The sequence below is a fragment of the Periplaneta americana genome, chromosome 2 (genome assembly GCF_040183065.1).
Source record: "Periplaneta americana isolate PAMFEO1 chromosome 2, P.americana_PAMFEO1_priV1, whole genome shotgun sequence".
Lineage (NCBI taxonomy): Eukaryota > Metazoa > Arthropoda > Insecta > Blattodea > Blattidae > Periplaneta > Periplaneta americana.
This window is the reverse complement of record NC_091118.1, coordinates 70,204,001-70,210,590: the sequence shown is the minus strand read 5'-3', so window position 1 is coordinate 70,210,590 and position 6,590 is coordinate 70,204,001. Positions and strand designations below refer to the sequence as shown.

Sequence of the window (6,590 nt, the reverse complement as noted above, 5' to 3'; positions counted from 1 at the left end):
ATATGAATAAACAATCAAGTATCCTATTTGAAACAGCATCTCTACCTTTCAGTGTATAATAATCCGTTCCCCAATCTTTATTTAATTACTAAGCCTTTATTAAAGGCTAGGATTTGTTCTTTTCGTATGTTTGTGATCAAGTGTACAATCTCAAGTAAAAATAAATGTATGATATCTTGAATAATTTCGAGGGAAAAATTGTTCCGGAGCCGGGTATCGAACCCGGGACCTTTGGTTTGACGTACCAACGCTCTACTACTGAGCTACCCGGGAACTCTAACCGACACCGGTCCAATTTTTCCCTCTATATCCACAGACCTCAAAGTGGGCTGACAACCGTCAAGCAACCAACTTCGAGTGCACACTAACTCCGTGTGACTTGAACTGTGGTTTTCTGTTAACGAACAGTGACGTGTATTATGCAAATCAAGATTTCAGGTAGGCTATAACTCCCTGTAAAGTTGATTTGAATAACAATTGAACAATTTTTCCCTCGAAATTATTCAAATCAACTTTACAGGGAGTTATACCTGAAATCTTGATTTGCAATATATGATATCTTAATTTCAATTATATATGTTATTCAAAGTTACGAAATCTTTCCACGCCGACCAATTGCTATTTCGAAAATGATGAGCAATACTCGAAGCGCACGAAAGTTACGAGACGAGACTCGAAAGACAAGTTCAACGAACACAGCGAGAATTTTTCATCTCTAGTAAGGTCATACACAAAATGAAGAAACAGTCCTATTTATTCGCCGCATTGTGTACTGGCGTCATGATTTTTACATATTGCACAATTCTAAAATTCAAGCGCAACTGATGTTTCTTTTGAAGGAAGCAGTCAACGTGTAGAAAGACTGGAATAATGTTCCTCCAATCTCATTTCGAGGGTAAAATGCAAGTACCTATCTCTTGTCGTAGAAGCTATACGTTCGGTCTATTTCTTCGAATTGTCATCAGATGCACGGTAAGTTCCAAAGGCAAATTCCATCTGCTTCTATTCTCTGACGTCATATAAATGTATTCGAATCTTTTTGTGCCATGAAACACAGTGAATATTTTATGACTTTTCCTTCGGTTCGAATTAACCTACGTAAAGAAAAAACAAAAGACAGACGCGTATATAAACATTAGAAAGGAGAAAAAGACAAACGTCGACTAAGGAAGAATCTTTGATCCCATAGCAACGTGAAATATTTCTCTCGCAGGTTGATAGCTTTTTTGTGCCCTTTTATCTGCAAATTGCTATTCCGTTTGAGTCTGAAGGATGAAGCGAATCGCTCTAGCCCCCCAACCCCTTCAACTCATCTCACACGGTATGCATTGGTGCATGCTCGCACGGAATTCTCTTTGTAGCAAATAAAACATGTGACAGTCGCTCGCTTTCAAACTCCGGTCGCACTGTAATAATATTTCGAATTTCGAACACCGCCACCCTCCTCACCCTGCAATTAGTCCATGGAATAACACACAATGCGAAGCTCACACAAAAACGAAAGCCCTAATTAATCCACCTGGCTTATTTGGGATTCCGCAGTATTTGCAACGGCGCATCCGCCGGGTCGATAAGCCAGGACTCGCGGATATGAGTTCCACTCCTCTGCGTTGTTCAGAGTATCAAAGTATCGGCACAATTTATAGTTATGCTTTTCCACATGTAGGCCTATCTCGCTTATTCGTGATGATCTTACGTCATTATTTTTTTTTACTTTGTTATTTAACGACGCTATATAAACTACGAGGTTATATAGCGTCGACGAGATTGGTAATAGTGAGACGATATTTGGCGAGATGAGGTGGAGAATACGCCGTAGATTACCTGACATTTGCCTTATGGTTGAGGAAAACATCGGAAAAAACCCAACCAGGTAATCAGCCCAAGCGGGAATCGAACCAGCGCCCGAGTGTAACTCCGGATCGGAAGGCAAGCGCCTTAGCCGACAGAGCTATGCCGGTGGCTCTCTTACGCCATTAATAATTGAGGTGTTCTCTGAGACAAGAACTTAACAACAAAATTTTAAATTTGAGATGCAGACCACCAAACATTTTATATATGGTAGGTTTATAACAACAGTGCGCAGTACGAAATATGGGTAGATACTAAATTCGCGTAATGCAGCATATTTCTATAGCATATACAGGGTGTAAAAAATATATGTTACGAGACTGGGTGGTAGGTAGATGGGTACCATGTGATCATATTTTGTTAATAAACTCATTTCCAAAAACGCTTTGTTTTCATGATAGCGTCTCTGAAATGTGGAGGAGGACGAAGGCAGTACGGATCACAAAAGCTAGGAAAGAAGCAAAAAAAGACAATTGATATACTGTAAGTAAACTGCATTTTAATCAAATACAGAAGGTGGTCCAAATGGCTCCCACCAACTTCGATACATTTTGCGCATTGCCTGGTTATGTCATGTCGAACTCTTGGAAAGATTCCCGGCATATCTCGGATGACCCCAGCTGCTACCTGAATTCGTGCCACAAGATCTTGTGTCTCCACGGGAGTCTCGTACACCAGGATTTTCATGTATCCCCAGAAAAATAAATCCAATGATTTCAGATCATTTTATTACGAATTTGAATTTTTCGTGTCATTAGTAACATTTAAAATTTCAATTACGGTTGCCGGACCACCGGCGTGGCTCAGGCGGTTAAGGCGCTTGCCTGTCGGTCTGAGTTGCGCTCGGGCACGGTTTCGATCCCGCTTGGGCTGATTATATGGTTGGGTTTTTTCCGAGGTTTTTCAGATAATTTATGGCGAATCCTCGGTCTCATTTCGCCAAATACCATCTCGATATCATCAATCTCATCGACGCTAAATAACCTCGCAGTTAATACAGCGTCGTTAAATAACCAACTAAAAACGGTTGCCGGTAAAAAGAATAAGGAACCACGTTTCCCTAATAATTTCTTGCAGCATGACGATACACTTTCATACTTCGCATATATTGAAAAGTAGCTATAAAGATGACCTAACTGTATGCTATTTTTATATTGTTAAAAGAGAACACAAACTCAGTTCTTCACAAGATAAATACCGGAAAAGCGCTTTACAACATGAATTCCGAATAGGTCCGAAGTGAAAAGGATAAAAATGTCCTATTTTATGTGTATTTATTCATACTGCAAATGAGTAAATACCCAGTGGCAGTGGTAACTAATTACACTCAATAATGACAGTTATTAATAAGCACAATTATAAAAAAATACAATTAATAATAATACGAATAATAATAATAATAATAATAATAAGAAGAAGAAGAAGAAGAAGAAGAATGAGCATCCCAAATTAAATTAAGCACTATCACTTAAAATAACATTTAAAGTAAATATAATTTGTACCTTAACCCTAAGTTCGAACTAAAGCCCATGAGTATGATATGTTCATACATGCACAAGTAAATATAATTTGTACCTTAACCCTAAGTTCGAACTAAAACCCATGAGTATGATATGTTCATACATGCACAAGTACCTTTGAGAACTACACTCATTTCGCTGTCAACTCACTCACTGCACTGGAACTACGACACATTTCACTGATACTATCCTGATTTCACTAACACTTCGAACACATTTCGCTGTTCAAATACTTTGCACTACCACTGTAAACTATAAAACTTCACTGACACAAACACATTCACTTACACAACACACTTCACACTTCACAGACACCACACACTTCTTCACTGATACAACACTTCAAATAACAAAACATCAATTACACCCTTTAAATAGTGTGTGTAATATACTACCGTTTATTAGTAAAGTCCTTAAGCCTATTTTTAATACATTTTGGGTTATTGATAAAGCCTTCAGTAAGTTTGCAGGTAAAGCATTCCAGTCCCTGATAGTACGATTGAGAAAAGAAAACTTTCCAGTGTCCGTTCTCTGTCTTCTTTCCCTCAATTTATATGAGTGGTCGTTCCTTGAAGAGTAATTTGGCGGCTGCAACCCATTTTTTATTTCTCTCCAGGCAGGCTCACCTCTGTATGTTTTGAACATTGCGCATAATCGAATTCGTGTTCTCCTGTCCGTGAGTGTCTTATTTTAATCGTGAATTATTACGACAACGCTTGAGAGCCCGTTTTTTTTAATCTTTTCCAGTGTCTTAATATGTTCTAATCTATAAGGATCCCAACATGCAGCACCATTTACCATTACTGGACGAGCTATTAATACGTAACGAAGCTAGTTAGCGTGGCCAGGAGGCGTATGGAGTTTAGGACCAAGAAACTAGACACTACCAACACATAGGACGAACACGTTGAAAATTTCCCCGTAAATAAGTCGGAAACACCTCTGAACTGACCCAAAGGGTTTCCGATACTGTGAACGACAGCGAATTTCGGTCCCTGTATTACAAACCAGGGCGTCGTGCGTCTCAAGGGTCCAATGCCCCAGTTCTGTGCTCTGGAGAGAGTTGAACAACCAGGGAAACTTCTTAAAATTTAAGGCAGATATAACCCAACCCACTTTCATAGGGCCTAGGCCCTGGGGATGCCATATTTCCTGCAATTGTATCATGGAGGGAGTGCAGTCCTTGGTATTCGGGCCACACAAACAAATGTACCAGACTTATCCAATAAATGAACAGAAGCGTGTGTATCCACAGATATCTTGTTATATCCACTACGCCCGAATACCATGCAGACAAAAGCTTCTTTCTGTATCGTTTTTAAAGCTTGTCATGATAACTGAATTTTAGACCAATCAATTAGTTATTGACATTCTAAACATGAATATATGCTTCCGTTAAGTCGAGTAAAATCAAAATATTGTGAACTAAAATTCAACATCTAGAAAATGAGATGTAGAATATTCGAAACCACCAACAAAAAATTAAAAAACATGTCTCTCACGTATGATTCAATGTCGTACAGTTCCAAAAGGGGCCTTCTTCACACATTCCGTTTTCTGGGGTATTTGAGAAAAGCTGTTTCTAAGCTTGTATATCATTAAAATATACAAAACTTGTAATATTTGAAGAGTTTGCTCCAATGTAGTGATGGGCGATGTTGTTCTTTTCCCGGAACAGTTCCGACTATTCCGGTTCCGGAAAAATACTATGTTCCAAACAACAGTTCCGAAATAACAGTTACAAGTTGAGATGTGTCTGAATCGTTCACTGATGCGAATTTCCTTTGACTCTGGCTCCTTTTGAGGAGTCGTTCAAAAGAGCGGTACATTACCCTCACTCATCTCTCGGATTCCTCTTAAAATACGTTATCGGCATGACATCATAGCACATGTGCTTCTCAATAGATAATAGATGACATTCCAATGCATATTCGAATCGATTTGGAAACTTGCTGTGTATGCGGACATAAGCTTCATGTTTATTAAATAAACAGCAGTTGAATACAAGGTCAGAATGCAACACTAATTGGTATATAAAGTCATGAAGATACGGTAACCAACTGAAAAATTTAACATGTTTTAAAACGTGTAGTACGTAATGTTTTGTTCTCCGTGTTACGTAGTAAAAAAACTACAGTCGTTAATTTTTATTTTTACTTTTCTTAACGCTTACTTATAATAATAATTATAATAATAATAATTATAACAATAATAATAATAATAATTATTATTATTATAATTATTGTTATTATTACTATTATTATTATTACTATTATTATTATTATTATTATTATTATTATTATTATTATTATTATTATTATTATTATTATTATTATTATTACAAGAATCAATTGATTTCGTAAACACAGGATAAATATATGATAAACTTTATTCTTATTGCAGACAATCTGAAGACAGAAGTGATGTGATATAAGATCGAAAATGAAACCGATACACAGAATAAATCTATCATCGTATTTTTCAGCGCGTATCCGCCCTTGAAGATACCTACAAGGAATCAGACCACTGCAAAACCTACTTGTAATGTCTAGGCCCCAGGAAAAGTATTGCTATCAGCTTAGTATGCAACACAGCATACCTGCTTTGAGAGGGATGGGGCAAATAACGATAGACAGTGTGACGTTGGCAGTAGTGGAGTTTGGTTCATAAGAAATGAAGTAATACATGAAAGTCTCATTATTTGTGCGTTCGTTTGACTAGTTTCCAGTGATTAGCTATGAAGCATACAAAGTGCAATTCTAATTTCTTCTCATTAAGAGATCTAAATATTTCATTGTACTTGACATAGGCCTACTGGTAATATTATTTACGTATTGATGCGTTGCAATGACTATGACATGCATGTGCAAGACATGTAACGTGTATCATAACGTGTTTCAAGAAACTTAGCAGATTTCTTCATATAGCTTTCAGCATCTGTAACATATAGTAACACATTTTCAAATAGCACACAAGATGGCCATAGCAACTCCATAGCAGTATCAAAAAGTTCACATATGGTGGAATAATTAACCCTCTCTAACACTTCACTCATTAAGAGATAGGGTCTACAGCTACATTCCGCATTAAGGGCAGCCACAACCACATTTGCAACGTGGCGTCCAACGGAGTCCATGCTTTCATCTATAGAAACCCATATCTTCTCATTTTGTAATTTACACTTCACTTCACGCAGACATTTCTAATATGCATATTGCA

At 37.5% G+C, this 6,590-nt stretch overlaps 1 non-coding gene across 1 annotated transcript; it reads right to left on the bottom strand.

Moving 5' to 3' along the window:
- Nucleotides 1-201: 201 nt before the first annotated feature.
- TRNAD-GUC (transfer RNA aspartic acid (anticodon GUC)) lies at nt 202-273 on the bottom strand. The gene has a single exon. It is a non-coding gene; the product is annotated as a tRNA-Asp (tRNA).
- Between the last annotated feature and the right edge of the window lie 6,317 nt (nt 274-6,590).